This window comes from Hordeum vulgare, chromosome 3H, assembly GCF_904849725.1.
Source record: "Hordeum vulgare subsp. vulgare chromosome 3H, MorexV3_pseudomolecules_assembly, whole genome shotgun sequence".
NCBI classification, from domain to species: domain Eukaryota; kingdom Viridiplantae; phylum Streptophyta; class Magnoliopsida; order Poales; family Poaceae; genus Hordeum; species Hordeum vulgare.
The window spans coordinates 434,935,972-434,957,009 of record NC_058520.1 but is presented as its reverse complement, the minus strand read 5'-3'; positions in this window follow the sequence as shown (position 1 = coordinate 434,957,009).

Genomic DNA, 21,038 nt, shown 5'->3' with positions numbered 1-21,038 from the left:
GATTCCACTAAGTGGTGACTTTGAAGGCGGCGACCGAACCTTTACAAACAGGGTTGGTGCAATCTCCACAACCTAATTGGAGGCTCCCAATGAGACCACGAAGCTTCACCACAATGGAATATGGCTTCGAGGTGACCTCAACCATCTACGGTGCTCAAACACCCAAGAGTAACAAGATCCGCAAGGTATTAGTGGGGGGAATAAAATTTCTCTTGGTGGAAGTGTAGATCAAAGCCCTCTCAATCAAAGCCTAGAATATCAACCAGTTTTGTTGGCTAGGGAGAGAGAACGGGCTAAAATGGAGCTTGGAGAAAAATTGGAGCTTCGGGGGGGGGGGGGGCAAAGGTAGAGTTCTCAGGGAAGCAGAACCCCCTTATATAGTGTGTGAGGGAATCTGCCCGTTACCCATCCCTTGTGCACGAGATAGAGCGGTACTACCACTCCTCGGAGCGGTACTACCGATGATAAGAGGTAGTACCGCTCATGGGAGCGGTAGTACCTCTCAGGAAAAAGGAGATGGGCCAAAACCGAGGCAGAGATGCTAGTACCGCTGAGGGCAGTAGTAAAAATCGCTAGTACCGTGCTACGGGTGGACTACCACCCTGTACTACCGCAAAACAGGCCCATAAAAAGTGTTTGCACTTTTGAGAGCGGTACACGCAAGTGGAACTAGCAGAAAACTACCGCATTGAGCGGTACTACGCCCAGCAGGTCGGTACTACGAGTGATAAGAGGTAGTACCGGGAGCGGTACTACCGCTTGAAAAGTGCAAGGCAGGTTTAGGCGGGGTAGAAAAGCTCCATCGAAGCGGAAAAGGGGTGAGGGAGACGTGTACGTGATGATTCCACTGAGACTTTTCCAAAGCAGATCCCGTCTTAATAGTACAACTTTTCCTACGACCCAAGTCCACCGAGAACGAAGGTAAGAGCGAAAACCGTCTTCAGATCAAAACACCGAGGGGCAGGAATTGTCTTTGTGCAAACTAGAAAATACGTGAAAGGCTTATTGCACATGATTAGTCCGCAAAAGTGCCGTCATTAATCACCAAAATCACACGGGTAGAAATATGCTCTTACAATCTCCCCCTTTTTGGTGGACTGATGACAACAAGTGATTTGCATAGAGGATAAAACCTGAGACAGAATGCAACCCCATAGTCTACAGAATATAGGCAGGCTCCCCCTAAGTGTGTGCACTATTTAAGTATGCTTTTGGAATGCAAAGTGCACACACTAGGATTAACACCCCCCTATATTTTATAGACACACACTACTTGCATATTAGAAACAACTGAGAGTAATGTACTTCAGGAAGTGAAGTGAGCATGAACATAAGGGCACAATTTAAGCATCTCACGAAACTAAAGACATATGATAAAGCTAAGGTAGCATATGTCTCACACCATATGACATAGTCTCACAGGAGTCTCACACACATTAAAAACGCAAACCAACAAGTTCCACACCACACAACTTAGTCTTGTAAGCAAATCAAATGATAAAAGAGATCACAAGTGAAAAGATGAGCAATGAAAGAACACTTGTGATATGCAAATCCCAACACTCCCCCCCTTTGGCAGCAAGATGCCAAAAAGGGCAGAGAAGACACATTAGTAGTTAGCAGACTCAGAGCTATGATGAATGGTGCCAGGAGGAGCAGGAGAGCCAGGTAACTCAACATCGGAATCTCATGGGAAGTGGCGAGCAATCCGGGTGTCCTCGTCAGCAAGAAAATCCTTAGAACCACAATCAATAGTTAAGACAAGATGCCTCCCAAGAGCCTTGTGATGACTGATAGCCGCCTTGTCGGCCGCGTGAGCCCAGTACTGACCCTTATCCTGCATACAGAGAGCTTCTGGGCCCAAGAAGGTTCTCCAGTGGTGGGCGCAGCAGGGGAAGTAGTGTCCTCGTCATCTACAAAGTCCTCATCAGCCTCGTCATCAGCACAATCTTCATCCGTGTCATCAGGCATATCTTATTCATGGGCATGGTGCGTAGCCCACTTGTCCTTCTGCCTAAGTTGCACAATCTTATGAGAAACCAACTCCCCAGTTTCAAACAACTCACCAGGAAAGGAGGCTTCCCAAGTCTTCTCAATCAGATGCATCACAAAGGGGCCATCCATGGGGCACTTATGCTGAGACACTGTAGAACGGAGCTCACACCACATAACATGAAAGATATCCAAGGGTTGCACCTCACTCTTGAACTTGTGCTACTAATAGAACAAAAGCATGTCGACGAGATAGGAGTGGACCTCATCCACATTGCCAAAACGGGGAAATAAAGTGGCGCGAAAGACGTGGTGCATGATATTGATACGTCCATTTTGCATCATGCTTTCATGTTGATATTTATCGCTTTTTGGGCTGTTATTACACTTCAAGGTACAATACTTATGCCTTTTCTCTCTTATTTTGCAAGGTTTACATGAAGAGGGAGAATGCCGGCAGCTGGAATTCTGGCCAAAAAAAGGAGCAAGTTTGAGATACCTATTCTGCGCAACTCCAAAAGCCATGAAAATCAACGAGGATTTTTTTGGGATTTATAAAAAATACTGGGCCGAAGAAGTACCAGAGGGGCGGCAGCAGGAGGCCACAAGCCTGCTAGCCCCCCCCCACAACCGCACCTAGGGGCTTGTGGGATCCCACTTGGCCCTCTGGCTCCCCCCTTTTGCTACAAGAAGGGTTTCGTTCCAGAAAAATTAAAGAGGAGGCTTTTCGGAGGATTCGCCGCCGCCACGAGGCGGAACTTGACCAGAACGAATCTAGAGCTCCGACAGGACGATCCTGCCGGGGAAACTTCCATCCCGAAGGGGGACATCGTCGCCATAATCATCACCAACACTCCTCTCATCGGAGGGGACTCATCACCATCAACATCTTCATCAGCACCATCTCATCTCCAAACCCTAGTTCATCTCTTGTAACCAATCTCCATCTCGCGACTCCGATTGGTACTTGTAAGGTTGCTAGTAGTGATAATTACTCTTTGTAGTTGATGCTAGTTCGATTACTTGGTGGAAGATTATATGTTCAGATCCTTGATGCTATTCATTACCTCTCTGGTCATGAATATTATTAAGCTTTGTGCGTAGTTACTTTTGTTCATGAGGACGTGGGATAAGTCATGCTATAAGTAGTCATGTGAATTTGGTATTGGTTCGGTATTTTGATGTGTTGTATGTTGTTTTTCCTCTAGTGGTGTTATGTGAACTTCGACTACATAACACTTCACCATTATTTGGGCCTAGAGGAAGGCATTGGGAAGTAGTAAGTAGATGATGGGTTGCTAGAGTGACAGAAGCTTAAACCCTAGTTTATGCGTTGCTTCGTAAGGGGCTGGTTTGGATCCACTAGTTTAATGCTATGGTTAGACTTTGTCTTAATTCTTCTTTTGTAGTTGCGTATGCTTGCAAGAGGGGTTAATCATAAGTGGGATGCTTGTCCAAGTAAGGTCAGTACCCAAGCGCCAGTTCACCCACATATCAAACTATCAAAGTAACGAACGTGAATCATATGAACATGATGAAAACTAGCTTGACAGAAATTCACATGTGTCCTCGGGAGCGTTTTACCTCCTATAAGACTTTGTCCAGGCTTGTCCCTTGCTACAAAAGGGATTTGGCCACTTTGCTGCACTGTTGTTACTTTTGTTACTTGCTACTTGCTACGAATCATCTCACCACACAAGTACTTGTTACCGATAATTTCAGTGCTTGCGGATATTACCTTGCTGAAAACCACTAGTGAGATCCTTCTGCTCCTCGTTGGGTTCAACACTCTTACTTATTGAAACGACTACGATAGATCCCCTATACTTGTGGGTCATCAAGACTCTTTTCTGGCGCCGTTGCCGGGGAGTGAAGCGCCTTTGGTAAGTGGAAATTGGTAAGGAAACATTTATATAGTGTGCTGAAATTTATTGTCAGTTGTCACTATGGAAACTAATCCTTTGAGGGGCTTGTTCGGGGTATCTTCACCTCGAACGGAAGCACAAAGAGTGGCTCCTCAACCTGTTGCACCTACTGAAAATATTTGCTATGAATTTCCTTCGGGTATGCTTGAGAAACTGCTGGCTAATCCTTTTACAAGAGATGGAACATCACATCCAGACCTGCATCTAATCTATGTAGATGAAGTTTGTGGTTTATTTAAGCTTGCAGGTTTGCTCGAGGATGAGGTCAAGAAGAAGGTCTTTCCCTTATCTTTGAGGGATAAGGTGTTGACATGGTATAGGCTATGTGATGATAATGGATCATGGAACTACAATCGGTCGAAATTGGAATTTCATCAAAAGTTTTATCCTATGCATCTAGTACATCGTGATCGGAATTATATTTATAATTTTTTGCCTAGTGACAGAGAAAGCATCACTCAAGCTCGGGGGAGGCTTAAATCAATGTTATATTCATCCCCCAACCATGAGCTCTCGAGAGAAATTATCATTTAGAACTTCTATGCTCGGCTTTCTCATGATGATCGCACCATGCTTGACACTTCTTGTACCGGTTCTTTTATGAAGATAGATATTGACTTCAAATGGAATTTATTGGAGAGAATTAAACGCAACTCTGAAGATTGGGAGCTTGATGAACGTAAGGAGTCAGGTATGAATTTCAAGTTTGATTGCGTTAAATGCTTTGTTGAAACGGATACTTTTTGTGATTTTAGCGCTAAGTATGGACTTGACTCTGAGATAGTAGCTTCATTGTGTGAATACTTAGCTGCTCATATTGATCTCCCCGAAGAGAAGTGGTTTAAATATCATCCTCCCTTAGAAGTCAATGTAGTTAAACCCAATCCAGCTGAAGAGAAAGTCATTGCCTATAATGATCCTATTGTTCCCATTGAATACATTGAGAAACCACCTTTCCCTGTTAGGATAAAGGATCATTCTAAAGCTTCAACTGTGATACGTAGAGGCTACATTAGAACATCTACTGCCCCTGAGCAAATTAGAGTTGAACCTATTATCAAAGATCTCCTGTCCGACAATGTTGATGGCCATGATATTCACTTCTGTGAAGATGCTGCTAGAATTGCTAAACCACACGCTAGAGACAAACATAGGCTTGTTGTTGGCACGCCTGTTGTTTCTGCTAAGATAGGAGATCATTGTTATCATGGTTTATGTGACATGGGTGCTAGTGTTAGTGCAATACCTCAATCCTTATATGATGAAATTAAAGACGAGATTGCACCTGTCGAGATAGAACCCATTGATGTCACTATTCAACTTGCCAGTAGAGATACTATCTCCCCTGTGGGAATTGTTAGGGATGTTGAAGTCTTGTGTGGTAAAACGAAGTATCCTGCCGATTTCCTCTTTCTTGCTACCACACAAGATAGCTTTTGTCCCATCATATTTGGCAGACTTTTTCTCAATACTGTCAATGCTCATATTGACTGTGAGAAGCAAACTGTCACTGTTGGCTTTGAAGGTGTGTCACATGAGTTCAATTTCTCCAAGTTTTGTAGACAACCTCATGAAAAAGAGTTGCCCAGTAAGGATGAAACTATTGCCTTAGCTTCTATTGCCGTGCTTCCTACTGATCCCTTAGAGCAATACTTGCTTGAGCATGAAAATGATATGCATATGGATGAAAGGGATGAGATAGATAGAGTTGTCTTAGAACAACATCCTATCCTCAAGAATAATCTGCCTGTTGAACTGCTTGGGGATCCACCCCCACCAAAGGGTGATCCTGTGTTCGAGCTTAAAGAGATACTCCTAAGTATGCTTATCTTGATGAAAAAGAGATATATCCTGTTATTATTAGTGCTAGCCTAGAGCATGAAGAAAAGAAGTTACTAAAAACTCTGAGGAAGCATTGTGCTGCTATTGGATATACTCTAGATGATCTTAAGGGCATTAGTCCCACTCTATGCCAGCATAAGATTAAAACTGATCTTGATTCCAAGCGAGTTGCTGATCATCAACGTAGATTAAATCCTAAGATGAAAGAGGTAGTTAGAAAATAAATACTAAAGCTCCTGGAAGCGGGTATTATCTATCTTGTTGCTCATAGTGATTGGGTGAGTCCGGTGCATTGCGTCCCTAAGAAGGGAGGTATTACCGTTGTCCCTAATCATAAGGATGAATTGATCCCACAGAGGATTATTACTGGCCATAGGATGGTGATCGATTTCAGGAAACTGAATAAAGCCACTAGGAAAGATCATTACCCTCTGCCTTTTATCGGCCAAATGCTAGAAATGTTGTCTAAACACACACACTTATGCTTTCTAGATGGTTATTCTGGTTTCTCCCAAATACCAGTTGCACAAGCTCATCAAGAGAAAACCACTTTCACCTTCCCTTTCGGTACCTTTGCTTACAGACATATGCCTTTTGGCTTATGTAATGCACCTGCCACCTTTTAAAGATGTATGATGGCTATATTCTCTCACTTCTGTGAAAAGATTGTTGAGGTTTTCATGGATGACTTCTCCGTTTGCGGGTCTTCTTTTGATGATTGCCTTAGCAACCTTGATCGGGTCTTGCAGAGATGTAAAGACACCAATCTTGTCTTGAATTGGGAGAAGTGCCACTTTATGGTTAATGAAGGCATTGTCTTACGACATAATTTTTTTGAAAGAGGTATTGAAGTCGATAGCGCTAAGGTTAATGCAATCGAGAAAATGCCATACCCCACAGATATCAAAGGTATAAGAAGTTTCCTTGGTCATGTTGGTTTCTATAGAAGGTTCATTAAAGACTTCTCTAAGATTTCTAGGCCTCTTACCAATCTCTTGCAAAAGGATATTCCTTTTGTCTTTGACGATGATTGTGAGGAAGCCTTCGAAATACTTAGGAAGGCTTTGATAACTGCACGTGTTGTTCAACCACCTGATTGGAACTTACCTTTTGAAATCATGTGTGATTCTAGTGATTATGCTGTTGGTGCTGTCCTAGGGCAAAGAGTTGATACTAAGTTGAATGTTATTCACTATGCTAGTAAAACTCTAGACAGTGCCCAAAGAAACTATGCTACTATGGAAAAGGAATTTTTAGCAGTCATGTTTGCATGTGAAAAGTTCAGGTCTTACATAGTTGATTCCAAAGTCACTATTCACAATGATCATGCTGCTATTAAGTACCTCATGGAGAAGAAAGACGCTAAACCTAGACTTATCAGATGGGTTCTCTTGCTACAAGAATTTGATTTGCATGTTGTCGACAGAAAGGGTGCTGATAAGCCAGTAGCAGATAACTTGTCTAGGTTGGAGAATATTCTTGATGACCCACAACCTATTGATGATAGCTTTCCTGGTGAGCAACTGAATGTCATCAATAATTCACGTAGTGCACCGTGGTATGCTGATTATGCAAACTATATCGTTGCCAAATATATTCCACCTAGTTTCACATACCAACAAAAGAAGAAATTCTTCTTTGACTTGAGACATTAGTTTTGGGATGATCCTTACCTTTATAAGGAAGGAGTAGATGGTGTTATTAGACATTGTGTAGCTGAACATGAACAGGGACATATCCTACAGAAGTGTCACTCCGAGGCCTACGGAGGACACCATGCGGGAGATAGAACCGCACACAAGGTATTGCAATCAGGTTTCTATTGGCCCACTCTCTTCAAGGATGCCCGTAAGTTTGTCTTGTCTTGTGACGAATGTCAAAGAATAGGTAATATCGGTAAACGTCAGGAAATGCATATGACCTATTCACTTGTTATTGAACCATTTGATGTTTGGGGCTTTGATTATATGGGACCTTTTCCAAAATCCAACGGGTATACTCATATCCTAGTTGCTGTTGATTACGTCACTAAGTGGGTAGAAGATATCCCAACTAGTAGTGCTGATCACAACACCTCTATGAGGATGCTTAAAGAAGTTATTTTCCCTAGATTTGGAGTCCCTCGATATCTAATGACCGACGGTGGTTCACATTTCATTCAGGGTGCTTTCTGTAAAACGCGTGCTAAGTACGATGTCAACCATAGAATTGTGTCCCCTATCACCCTCAGTCCAGTGGTCAAGTAGAGCTAAGCAATAGAGAGATTAAACTAATTCTGCAAAAGACTGTCAATAGGTCTAGAAAGAATTGGCCTAAGAAGCTCCATGATGCATTGTGGGCTTATAGAACTACGTGTAAGAATCCCATGGGCATGTCTCCGTACAAAATGGTGTACGGTAAAGCATGTCATTTACCTCTTGAGCTAGAGCATAAAGCTTATTGGGCAATCAATGAGCTCAACTTTGATTTCAAACTTGCTGGTGAGAAGAGGTTATTTGATTATTAGCTCGCTTGATGAATGGAGAACTCACGCATCTGAGAATGCCAAGTTGTTCAAAGAAAAGGTTAAGAGGTGGCATGATAAAAGGATACAAAAGAGTGAGTTCAATGTAGGTGATTTTGTCTTGCTATATAATTCTCGTTTAAGATTTTTTGCACACAAGTTTCTCTCTAAATGGGAAGGTCCCTATATTGTTGAGGAAGTATATCATTCCGGTGCTAGAAAGATCAACAACACAGAAGGTAATTGTCCGAGAGTGGTAAATGGGCAGAGAATCAAGCATTATATCTCACGTACTCCCATAAATGTTGAAAGCAATATTATCAATACAATAACTCCGGAGGAGTACCTAAGGGATATATATCAGCCTGTTTCAGACTCCAAAAACGAAGAGGTACGTGATTCGGTAAGTAAACAGACTCCAAAACTTTTCCAGTAGAATTTTTCTCCGTTTTGGAATATTTAGAAAAATAGAAAATTTTGAAGTAGTCCGGAAAGCGCACGAGGAGGCGACAAGCCTGCCAGGTGCGGGCCACCCCCTGGCCGCGCCTGGGGGCTTGTGGCCACCTCGTGTGCCTCCCGGACTCCGTTTCCTTGTGGAGTACTCCTTCTGGTCTAGAAAAAGTCATTATATATTCTCCCGAAAGGTCTGACCCTCGAATCACGCACATTTCCTCTGTTTTCGTTTTGAGTCCTGTTTTCTGCCGCAGATTTGGGGCAGGTTGTCTTCTCAAGATTCAGAGGGGGAGAGCTACGTGGCTGATTACCTTGCTAACCCCAAGGTCTATGGGGACTTGGATCCTTATGGCTGGATCACTGATGAGGAAGAAGATTATGATCCCAAGGGGAAGGAACAAACAAGTTCCGATGAGGAGGAGGATCCTCTACCTCAACCTGGACACACACATGTGGAGTTCAAGAAGTCAAGCCTCCCTGAATCAAGGAAGAAGCCTAAGACTTCGTTTATCCCTTCTCGTTTCTTGCATGAGAGTAAGCAGGAGTTATGCAAAAGGGTGTTGAGGCTTGAAGAGGAAATTGATGATCTGAAGGAGCAGAATATTATGCTCAAGTGGAAATTAAACAAGTTCAAGGCCTCTGCAACAACTCCACCACCATCACCTCAAAAGGACGACAACTAAGCATGGGTATGGGCAATACCCTTGGCTTGTGCCAAGCTTGGGGGAGTTGCCCCGGTATCGTATCACCATCATATCCTTTGCCTTTACCTTTGTTTTAGTTTGTTCCTTTTCAGTTTTCTCTTTCTCTAGTAGATTACAGGTCTTAGTGTTTTAGGCTTGAGTTTTGCTTTGTGTCACCCCCGATGTATTCGAGCTCGTGAGCCATATAATAAAGAGTGTCTTAGTTAAGGGCCTTGCCTCATGCCATAATCAAGATAATGAGAAAAGAACAAAAGCATGAAAGATCATGTAATGATCTTATGGGAAGTGATGGCTTCCCATATAAATGAATGTTGATTGAAACTTGTTGAGGGTAGACAAACGTATACCTTGGTCATTGTTGCAATTAATAGGAAGTGATAAAGAAGGAGAGGTTCACATATAAATATATCATCTTTGACACCATCTATGATTGTGAACACTCACTACACTATTACATGCTTAGAAGTGGATGTTGGACAAGGAAGACAACATAATAAATTGTGTTTTCTTGGTTACGAACAATGTTATATGACTAGAGATCTCTTAGCATGTGACGATTGCTTCCACCTCATATTAGCCAAAACTCCCGCACCAAGTAGAGATACTACTTGTGAATCCATCGACCTTTAACCCAGTTTTGCCATGAGAGTCCACCATACCTACCTATGGATAGAATAAGATCCTTCAAGTAAGTTGTCAACGATGCAAGCAATAAAAATTTCTCCCTAAATATGTATGATCTATTAGTGTGTGGAAAATAAGCTTTGTACGAACCTGTGATGAGGAAGTCATAAAAGCGACAGACTCCATAATAAAGTTCTTTATCATAGGAGGCAATATAAAGTGACGTTCCTCCACACTAAGAGGACACACATCCAAACCTCAAAAGCTCATGACAACCTCTCCTTCCCTCTGCGAAGGGCCTATCTTGTACCTTTACTTTTTGCCCTTGAAAGAGTCATGGTGATCTTCACCAATTCCTTATTTCGCCTTTATCTTGGCTAACGTCATATGCTTGGGAAAGATCTATATTCATATGTCAACTTGGAAATAAATATTCATGAATTATTGTTGTTGACATTACCCTTGAGGTAAGTGGCTGGGAGGCGAAACTATAAGCCCCTATCTTTCTCTGTGTCCGATTGGAACTTTGATCTCATGAGTACCACGTGAGTTGTAGCAATTGTAGAAGACAAAAGGATGATTGAGTATGTGGATTTGCTTTACAAGCTCTTATTTGTCTCTTTCCGATGTTGGGATAAATTGCAATTGCTTCAATGACTAAAGGCTATCGGTTGTTAATTCTCGGTAAGGCTCTTGATCCATACTTTACTTTGTGAAGGAATTATCACTTTAGCATGAAAGATTATATGTTCGTATTGCTGTTCTGAGTATGATCATGATGCCTGCATGGTCGTATCTTGTTTCGTCGACATCTCTCTTCCTAAACATGTGGGCATATTTATTGATCTCGGATTTCACTTGAGGACAAGCAAGGTCTAAGCTTGGGGGAGTTGATTCGTCCATTTTGCATCATGCTTTCATGTTGATATTTATTGCTTTTTGGGTTGTTATTACACTTCAAGGTACAATACTTATGCCTTTTCTCTCTTATTTTGCAAGGTTTAAATGAAGAGGGAGAATGCCGGCAGCTGGAATTCTGGCCTGAAAAAGGAGCAAGTTTGAGATAACTGTTCTGCGCAATTCCAAAAGCCGTGAAATCAACGAGGATTTTTTGGGATTTATAAAAAATACTGGGCCGAAGAAGTATCAGAGAGGCGCCAGCAGGAGGCCACAAGCCTGCTAGGCGCGGCCCCCCTGGCCGCACCTAGGGGGCTTGTGGGCTCCCACTTGGCCCTCTGGCTCCCCCCTTTTGCTACAAGAAGGGTTTTGTTCCAGAAAAAATCAAGAGGAGGCTTTTTAGAGGATTCGCCGCCGCCACGAGGCGGAACTTGAGCAGAACCAATCTAGAGCTCCCGAAGGCGATCCTGCCGGGGAAACTTCCCTCCCGGAGGGGGAAATCGTCGCCATCGTCATCACCAACACTCCTCTCATCGGAGGGGACTAATCACCATCAACATCTTCATCATAACCATCTCATCTCCAAACCCTACTTCATCTCTTGTAACCAATCTCCGTCTCGCGACTCCGATTGGTACTTGTAAGGTTGCTAGTAGTGTTAATTACTCTTTGTAGTTGATGCTAGTTGGATTACATGGTGGGAGATTATATGTTCAGATCCTTGATGCTATTCATTACCTCTCTGGTCATGAATATGATTATGCTTTGTGAGTAGTTACTTTTGTTCCTGAGGACGTGGGATAAGTCATGCTATAAGTAGTCATGTGAATTTGGTATTCGTTCGGTATTTTGATGTGTTGTATGCTGTTTTTCCTCTAGTGGTGTTATGTGAACGTCGACTACATAACACTTCACCATTATTTGGGCCTAGAGGAAGGCATTGGGAAGTAGTAAGTAGATGATGGGTTTCTAGAGTGACAGAAGCTTCAACCCTAGTTTATGCGGTGCTTCGTAAGGGGCTGATTTGGATCCACTAGTTTAATGCTATGGCTAGGCTTTGTCTTAATTCTTCTTTCGTAGTTGCGGATGCTTGCGAGAGAGGTTAATCATAAGTGGATGCTTGTCCAAGTAAGGGCAGTACCCAAGCGCCGGTCTACCCACATATCAAACTATCAAAGTAACGAACATGAATCATATGAACATGATGAAAACTAGCTTGACAGAAATTCCCATGTGTCCTCGGGAGTGTTTTACCTCCTACAAGACTTTGTCCAGGCTTGTCCTTTGCTACAAAAGGGATTGGGCCACTTTGCTGCACCGTTGTTACTTTTGTTACTTGCTACTTGCTACGAATCATCTCACCGCACAACTACTTGTTACCGATAATTTCAGTGCTAGCAGATATTACCTTGCTGAAAACCACTTGTTAGATCCTTCTGCTCCTCATTGGGTTCGACACTCTTACTTATCGAAAGGACTACGATAAATCCGTTATACTTGTGGGTCATCAGATATCAAAGAAGGGTTCCAACACCCAAGTGGACTTTTCTATAGTAGAGGAGATCTTCTCAGTGCTGAACTTGTACAGGGCTTGGTTGTGGGTAGCAGCATACTCATGGTGAGGACGGAATCCCAGAGGGGTCTCAAGACCCTTGTCCTCAATGTGGAGAAGATCCATAAAGGATTTCCAGGGAGCAGAAAGCAGCCTACCATTGGTCATCCATTGAAGAGTCCGGGCCTCGTTAGTACCCAGGTGAACCATGGCAAAGAACACCGCAATAATCTCGGCATCAAAGTCTTTGTTGAACTACATAATACCAAGGATGTCGTGCTTCTCACAAAGGGAGAGACCAGTCCTGAAATACCTTTCATTGTGCTGCATATGTTCAACATCAATAAACTTGACATGAGGAACATACATGTTCTCCCTTGGCTTTAGAATGTCATTGTAGATGGACAGTTGCTTCCGGGTCCAGAAGGGACGGTTGAGCATTGAAGGCTCCTGAGGATCCACATAGGGATTAAGCTTGCGGGACATCCAGAATTCCTTAGCGATCAGACTAGCCATGGATTGGGACTTCAAGGGCGTGACAACAGGGCAGTTCCCCTTGGATTTTGAAGCGGACTGCCTAACTTGCATGGCAGGAACAACCTCCTGTGGTTGGATGGAGTTGTCATCCTCAAAAGAACGGTACCTCTTTGTGTTGCCACGCTTGGGGTTCGCCTACGCTCCTGAGCAGCTGAGATGCCACCTCCTAGGATAAAAAATACATCAAGATGAAAGCACGAGAGAACACCGATGAGAACACGACAGCAAGACACAATGATAGTCGAGAAAGAAATGATGAACAAGAAGAAAAAGAGGGAAAAGGCCAGCCCAGGGTGGTATTACCGCTCACAGGGGTGGTGCTACCTATAATGAGCGGTTGTACCACTTAGGACTGGAACCGTGGGAAAAAAACCACCACAGGCCAGATCCGGTACTATTGTGGGTGCCTTGACCACAAAATTTCTAAAATATCAACATATCTAAACTCAAGCTATCATCCACTCCCCTCACATGCCACAAATCGGACCCAAAAATACCTAGGTACATCACATATTGTCCAAGACCTAGATCTGAAAAAGAGACCAAAGGAGGAGGAGAACGGGGACAATACCGGTATCCATGGCAAGAGGAGAGGGTGGAGAACGATCCCTCTGGTTGAAATTGCAAATGGGTGGTCGAAAACGGAGATCGGGGACGGCCAACGGAGCCTAGGGGTCGCCTGGAGAGATACCCCCATGAGGAGGAGTGGGGATGAATGGGAAGGGGGAGAGAAACTGCCCCTGCGCGGCCCCGTAACACCCCATGGGAGACACGAAGTGGTAGTACCGCTGCCCTAGCGGTAGTACCGCCTAGTGGTACAACCTCTTATCATCGGTAGTACTGCTAGGGCAGTGATACGTCCATTTTGCATCATGTTTTCATGTTGATATTTATCGCTTCTTGGGCTGTTAGTTCACTTCACGGTACAATACTTATGCCTTTTCTCTCTTATTTTGGAAGGTTTACATGAAGAGGGAGAATGCCGACAGCTGGAATTCTGGCCTAAAAGTGGAGCAAGTTTGAGATGCCTATTCTGCGCAACTCCAAACGCCGTAAAAATTAACGAGGATTTTTTTCGGGAATTATAAAAAATGCTGGACAGAAGAAGTGCCAGAGGGGCGCCAGCACGTGGCCACAAGCCTGCTAGGCGCGGCCACCCCCCTGGCCGCGCCTAGGGGGCTTGTGGGCACCCAGCTGTCCCTCTGGCTCCCCCTTTTGCTACAAGAAGGGTTTCGTCCGGAAAAAAAATCAAGAGGAGGCTTTTCGGAGGATTCACCTCCGCCACGAGGCGGAACTTGAGCAGAACCAATCTAGAGCTCTGACACGACGATCATGCCGGGGAAACTTCCCTCCCGGAGGGGGAAATCGTCGCCATCGTCATCACCAACACTCCTCTCATCGGAGGGGACTCATCACCATCAACATCTTCATCATAACCATCTCATCTCCAAACCCTACTTCATCTCTTGTAACCAATCTCCGTCTCGCGGCTCCGATTGGTACTTGTAAGGTTGCTAGTAGTGTTAATTACTCTTTGTAGTTGATGCTAGTTGGATTACTTGGTGGAAGAGTTTATGTTCAGATCCTTGATGCTACTCATTAGCTCTCTGGTCATGAATATGATTATGCTTTGTGAGTAGTTACTTTTGTTCCTGAGGACATGGGATAAGTCATGCTAATAGTAGTCATGTGAATTCGGTATTCGTTCGATATTTTGATGTGTTGTATGTTTTTTTTCCTTTAGTGGTGTGCTACTTCAACAAAAGACCTTCCAACGGAGCCAGAAATAGGAGTGTTGCTTGATACTCCTCAACAACGGCACCAGGAATCCATCTGCTACGGCTACGCCTTGAGGGACTTCCTAGGCAAATATGCAAAGGATTTCCCCCATGGCCTTGGAGCCTTGCGTTGGTGTTCCCTCGAAGCGGGAAGGGTGATGTAGCACAGCGGTGGTAAGTATTTCCCTCAGTTTGAGAACCAAGGTATCGATCCAGTGAAGGAGTATCACAAGTGCCTGCACGAACACAAAAAAGCTTGCTCCCAACGCTATGAAGGGGTTGTCAGTCGCTTATAGATTGTTCGCCAAGTGAGAACTGAAAGCAGAAAAGTAACAAAGCAAAGTAAAAACGAAAGTGGAAACGATAGATGTGAATAGACCCGGGGGCCGTAGTGTTTACTACTGGCTTCTCTCATGAAAGCAAGTAGACGGTGGGTGAACAAATTACTGTCGAGCAATTGATAGAACCGCGCAAAGTCGTGACGATATCTATGGCAATGATTATATCTATAGGCATCACGTCCAAAACAAGTAGACCGGTACTTTCTGCATCTACTACTATTACTCCACACGTCGACCGCTATCCAGCATGCATCTAGTGTATTAAGTCCAAAACAACAGAGTAACGCCTTAAGCAAGATGGCATGATGTAGATGGACAATCTCATATCTACGACCGAGCCCACCTTGTTACCCTTGATGGCAACTCCACAATGTGTGCCTTGCTGCCCCTACTGTCACCGGAAAAGGTCACCACACGGTAAGAACCCAAAACCAAGCACTTCTCCCATTGCAAGAATCATAGATCTAGTTGGACAAACAAAACTCAAGACTCCGAGAGACTTACAAGGATATCAAATCATGCATATAAGAAATCAGCAAAGACTCAAATACTCCCTCCGTCCTAAAATAAGTGTCTCAAGCTTAGTACTTTTTTGTACTAGAGCTAGTACAAAGTTGAGACACTTATTTTGGGACAGAGGGAGTATATATCATAGATAATCTGATCACAAATCCACAATTCATCGGATCTCGACAAACACACCGCCAAAGAAGATTACATCGGATAGATCTCCATGAAGATCATGGAGAACTTTGTATTGAAGATCCAAGAGAGAGAAGAAGCCATCTAGCTACTAACTACGGACCCGTAGGTCTGAAGTGAACTACTCACGAGTCATTGGAGGGGCGATGATGATGATGAAGAAGCCCTCCAACTCCAAAGTCCCCTCCGGCAAGGCGCCGGGAAGGGTCTCCAGATGAGATCTCGTGGAAACGGAAGCTTGCGGCGGCGGAAAAGTATTTTTGAAGCTCTCTTGATTTTTTTCTGATTTTTAGGGAATATATAGGCACAAGATCTAGGTCAGGGGGCACTAGGGAGGCCACAAGCCTGCCCACCGCCGCCTCCCCGCTGGTGGCGGAGTGGGAGCTTGTGGGCTCCTTGTAGCCCTCCTGGCTTGGCCCACATGCCCCCTGATCTTCTTTCGTTCTGGAAAAAATCATTTCGGGGATTTTATTCCGTTTGGACTCCGTTCCAAAATCAGATCTGAAAAGAGCCAAAAACACACACAAAAAACAGGAACTAGCACTTGGCACTGAATTAATAAGGTAGTCCCAAAAAAGATATAAAAGGTACATAAAACATCCAAAGATGACAAGATAACAGCATGAAACCATCAAAAATTATAGATACGTTTGAGACATATCAAGCATCCCCAAGCTTAACTCCTGCTCGTCCTCGAGTAGGGAAGTGATAAAGAATGAATTTTTGATGCTTTCATGCTACCTAGCATAGATGTCCTCTGCAACTCCTCTTATGTGACGTGAATGTTCAGATCCGTTAGATTCAAAACAATAGTTTGCTATTGACGTGGAAACAATAATAATTCAAGCAAACTAGCAAGGTAATCATGAACTTTCAAAATTACAAGGCCAAAAGAAAGTTATCCCTATAAAATCATATAGTCTGGCTATGCTCTATCATCATTGCACAATGAATTTAAATCATGCACAACCCCGGTATTGGCCAAGTAATTGTTTCACACCTTTACTTTCTCAAACCTTTTCAACTCTCATGCAATACATGAGCGTGAGCCATGGTTATAGCGCTATAGATGGTGTGGAGTGTGGTGGAGGTTGCAAGACAAAACAAGGAGAAGATGGTGACATTAACTAGGCATATCAATGAGCTGTGGAGATGCTCATCAATAGATATCAATGTGAATGAATAGGGATTGCCATACAAATGATGCACTAGAGCTAAGAGTATGTGAAAGCTCTTAAAGAAAACTAGTGGGTGTGCATCCAACTTGCTTGCTCACGAAGACCTAAGGCAATTTTGAGGAAGCCTATCATTTCAATACAAGCCAAGTTATATAATTAAAATTTCCCACTAGCTATATGGTGGTGACAAAATGAGAAACTCTCAATCATGAAGATCATGGTGCTTAATATGCACAAGTGTGGAAAAGTGGTAGCATTCTCCCTTCTCTCTTTTTCTCTCTTTTTTTTGGTGGGCTCTTTGTCCTCTTTTTTTTGGTGGGCATCTTTGGCCTGTTTTATTTCCTCACATGGGACAATGCTCCATTAATGATGATCATCACACTTTCAACTCAAAACTTAGAGCAACGATGACTCTATATGGAATTCCTTCGGTAGTGTACCGTGACAATGATCTAGCATGGCATAGACATTAATGGAAACATCATGCTAGCTATCTTACGATCATGCAATGGCAATGTAGACGTGGTTGCACATGTCATGGTGGTAGTTGCATGTTAATATATCTAGGAATGACTCTAAAAAGCCATAGTAGGTAGGTATGGTGGCTGTTTCGAGGGAGGCTAATGGTGGGTTTTGTGCACCGGCGAAAGTTGCACGTCACTAAGAAGATGGTGATGGTGGAAGGTGAAAGTGCATTTAAACCATGGACTCAACATTAGTCATGAAGAACTCATATACTTGTTGCAAAAGTTTTATTAGTAATCAAAACAAAGCATTCAACGCATACTCCTTGGGGAAGGGTTGGTAGGTATAAACCATCGCGCGATCCTGACCGCCACGCAAAGGATGACAATCAATAGACTAATCATGCTCAGATTTCATCACATAGCGGTACACTATACGTGCATGCTACGGGAATCACTAACTTTAACACAAGTATTTCTAGATCCACAACACCTTATTTTCATAACATCAATATTACCATAACCACAACTCAAAACTAATTGAGATGAATCAAACTTCTCTAACTATTCAATGCACATGAAGGTGGAAGTTTTCGTATCCCTTTGGATAACTACCCCTTTTGAGACTACTTTCAAAGCATAGATCAACTACCAAGCCACGCACCGTTGTGCTCTAAAATATATAAGTGAAGCACACAGAGAAAAAGTATCTAGCTCAAAAGATATAAGTGAAGCATATGTGAGCTGAATTATCTACCAAAAGATATAAGTGAAGCTCAACAGAATCACGGTGAGTGCATGTCTCTCTCTCTAGGTGTGCAGCAAGGGTGATTGTGACACAACAAAAATAAAATACTCCTACGAAACAAGACGCTCCAAGCAAAAACACATAACATGTGGTGAATAAAAATATAGCCCCAAGTAACGTTACCGATGGATTAAAGACGAGAGAGGGGATGCCTTCCCGGGGCATCCCCAAGCTTAGGCTTTTACGGCATCCTTGAATCTCTTGGGGTGCCTTGGGCATCCCCAAGCTTGAGCTCTTGCCACTCTTTATCTCTTTGTCCTTAAGAACTTCACCCAAAACGTGAAAACTTCACAACACGAAACTTAAACAGAAACTCGTGATAACATTAGTATGAGAAAGCAAACCACCACTTCCTTAGGTACTGTAGCAAACTTAAATTCTACTTGTGCTGATGTTGGGTTACTCTATTTTCAATCTTCCATGGCTAATACCCCCCGATACTATCCATAGTTTCATCAAAATAAGCAACCAACACAACAAAAATAGAATCTGTTAACAGCAGACCAGTCTGTAGAATCTGTATATTTCGTATACTTATGGTACTTCAAAAATTCTGAAACATTACGATAGTCTGAAGAATTTGCGTATCAATCAACATCATAAAGAATCAACTCAAAAGCTCTTACAGAAAAAATGAAAATTCTTTTCGTGAGCAGAAAGTTTGTGTCTTTTCCAGCATGACCAAACGATCATCCCCAAGACTAATCATAACGGTTTTGCTTGGCACAAACGCAAAAAGAAACACAAAAAACACAATCATAGCAGAATTATGAAAGTGTGGAAAACACAAAACAGAAAGAAAAAGGATAGATTCGTTGGGTTGCCTCCCAACAAGCGCTATTGTTTAACGCCCTTAGCTATGCATTGATTTCAATGATGCTCACACAAAAGACAAGAATTGAGGCACAACGAGAGCATCATGGAGCATATGGCTAGCACATTTAAGTCTAACCCACTTCCTATGCATTGGGATTTTGTGAACAACAACTTGCTGGAGCAAGAATCAACTAGCATAGGAAGGCAAAACAAGCATAGCTTCAAAAATTTCAACACATAGAGAGGAACCTTGATACTATTGCAATAAGTAGAAGCATATGATCCTTTCTCATAGTAATTTTCAGTAGCATACTAAATGAATTCAACAATATAACCAGCACCTAAGGCTTTCTTTTCATGATCTCCAAGCATGCAAAGTTGACGCTCTTCAAAAATAGTGGGATTATCATCAACTAAAGTCATGACGTCTCCAAACCCACTTTCACTATTATTGCAAATATCATATTCATCATGAGTTTTGAACAAATTTTCAAGATCATAAGAAAGATCATCAACCCAATCATGATTATTGCAATAAGTAGTGGACAAAGCAAAACTAGCATGCCCAAGCTTAGGGTTTTGCATAATTTTAGCATGATTATCACTAATAGAATTTATAGTGAAACCATTGCAATCATGCTTTTCATCCAAGGAGACCTCGTGAATCACTTCATAAATTTCTTCCTCACAATTTAGAGATTCATGCATCTCAAGCAAAACTCCATAAAAATAGTCAAGTGCCCTCAACTTACTAGCAATTCGTTCCACATAAGTGGGTCTCTTAAAGAGATTAGCTAGTGGATGAGGATCCATATCACTAGATTTTCAGCAAGCGAAGATGCAAGCATATTGAAGGCACATGGCACACAAGAAAACAAAAAGCAAGCGAGAGAAAAGGGCGAACGAAAAAGGCAAAAGGCAAAAGAAAACGGCAAAGGAGAAAAGCAAATGAAAACGGCAAATGTGAAGTGGGGGAGAGGAAAACGAGAGGCAACTGGCAAAAAATGTAAATGCAAGAGATGAGTTTGTGAGACCTACTTGGATAGATCTCTCCTCCCCGGCAACATCGCCATAAAAACTTCTGCTACTGCAACAAAAGACCTTCCAACGGCGCCAGAAATAGGAGTGTTGCTTGATACTCCTCAGCAACGGCACCAGGAATCCTTCTGCTACGGCTACGCCTTGAGGGACTTCCTAGGCAAATATGCAAAGGATTTCCCCCGTGGCCTTGGAGCCTTGCGTTGGTGTTCCCTCGAAGCGGAAAGGGTGATGTAGCACAGCGGTGGTAAGTATTTCCCTCAGTTTGAGAACCAAGGTATCGGTCGAGTGAAGGAGTATCACAAGTGCCTGCACAAACACAAAAATCTTGCTCCCAACGCTATGAAGGGGTTGTCAATCCCTTATAGATTGTTCGCCAAGTGAGAACTGAAAGCAGCAAAGTAAGAAAGCAAAGTAAAAACGAAAGTGGAAACGATAGATGTGAATAGACCCGGGGGCCGTAGTGTTTACTAGTGGCTTCTCTCATGAAAGCAAGTAGACGGTGGGTGAACAAATTACTGTCGAGCAATTGATAGAACCGCACAAAGTCGTGACGATATCTATGGCCATGATTATATCTATAGGCATCACGTCCAAAACAAGTAGACCGATACTTTCTGCATCTACTACTATTACTCCACACGTCGACCGCTATCCAGCATGCATCTAGTGTATTAAGTCCAAAAGAACAGAGTAACGCCTTAAGCAAGATGACATGATGTAGATGGACAATCTCATATCTACGACAGAGCTTTTCATACACCATTATTAGCATTTAAGGCATACGTTACGTATAACGTAGGCATTTATTCGCCACTACTCCACCCCTGTCCACCGGACCGTTGTGAAGGGCAGCGCACTCTATATAAGCCGCCCTTCCCCAC